Source organism: Montipora foliosa, chromosome 10 (assembly GCF_036669935.1).
Source record: "Montipora foliosa isolate CH-2021 chromosome 10, ASM3666993v2, whole genome shotgun sequence".
NCBI lineage: Eukaryota > Metazoa > Cnidaria > Anthozoa > Scleractinia > Acroporidae > Montipora > Montipora foliosa.
Window position 1 is genome coordinate 20,441,853 of NC_090878.1, and position 775 is coordinate 20,442,627.

Consider the following 775-nt stretch of genomic DNA (forward strand, 5'->3'; position numbering starts at 1 on the left):
CATGGGATAAAATGGCAGAAAAAGCCGAGCGGGGTCTGGAAATAAGAACAAGACGAAGGGACAGAAAGAGGAAAGCTGGGACAAAAACGAGTAACGGTGTGGGCGATGAAGGGTAAGAGGTAGGGGGAGAGGTAGGGAGAGAAAAAATGAGATCCGTTTTTATTCATCCCGTAAGTACAAATTACCCATGTATATATTCGCACAGTGCACAACAAACAAACCATCAAGGTGATTGTTAAAGGGTCTTTAAGATAAACGTCTATTTGTCATGATTCATTAATGACTTTTCTGGCTGACGCAGCAAATATTGGACATCAGAATTTTTCTTGCACCAACCCATGACTCCATGGTAATTGTGTTAAATGGGCGTGGACTGGAGAGTTAATTTTATTTTCTTGAAGTGCCAATGTGTATTCACTTTGTTGCTAGAGCATAAATACTCTTGGACTCAACTACTAAATATCGTGCCACTTAGAACACTTAGGGATGAACCATTCGAAGTGTGAAGGGGTGGGGTGTGTGTTATTTTTGTCACAACAAGTTCTGTTGGTTGTTGATACTTTAAATGTAAATTATATGTTGATCACACGTCCCAGCCAAGTGCAGTTGATTTTGCAATCAACCAAAAAGAGTTGATGATAAATATAACTTAGCCATTAGTGTTGTAGCTGTGAAATAGTTGTTGTGTCTAGTCAAACCATCCCCTTTTATTGTGCATTTACATTTTCTGGCCATGTTTCTCCATATTGCAAAACTTTCAACATTGATATTTTGT